We start from the raw sequence: 345 nt of genomic DNA, 5'->3' as shown, positions 1-345 counted from the left end.
CCTATATGATGAAAACTATAGAAAACTTATGAAAGAGATTGAAGAAGACAGAAAGAAATGGAAAAACATTCCCTCTTCATGGATCAGAAGAATAAACATTGTGAAAATGTCATTACTACCCAAAGCAATCTACACATTCAATGCAATCCCCATCAAAATTGCACCAGCATTCTTCTCAAAGCTAGAACAAACTATCCTCAAATTCGTATGGAACCACAAAAGACCCCGAATAGCCAAAGTTATATTGAAGAAGAAAACCAAAACAGGAGGCATCACAATCCCAGACTTTAGCCTCTACTACAAAGCTGTCATCATCAAGACAGTATGGTATTGGCACAAAAACAG

This window comes from Suricata suricatta, chromosome 13 (genome assembly GCF_006229205.1).
Source record: "Suricata suricatta isolate VVHF042 chromosome 13, meerkat_22Aug2017_6uvM2_HiC, whole genome shotgun sequence".
NCBI lineage: Eukaryota > Metazoa > Chordata > Mammalia > Carnivora > Herpestidae > Suricata > Suricata suricatta.
Note: the sequence above shows the minus strand (reverse complement) of the source record.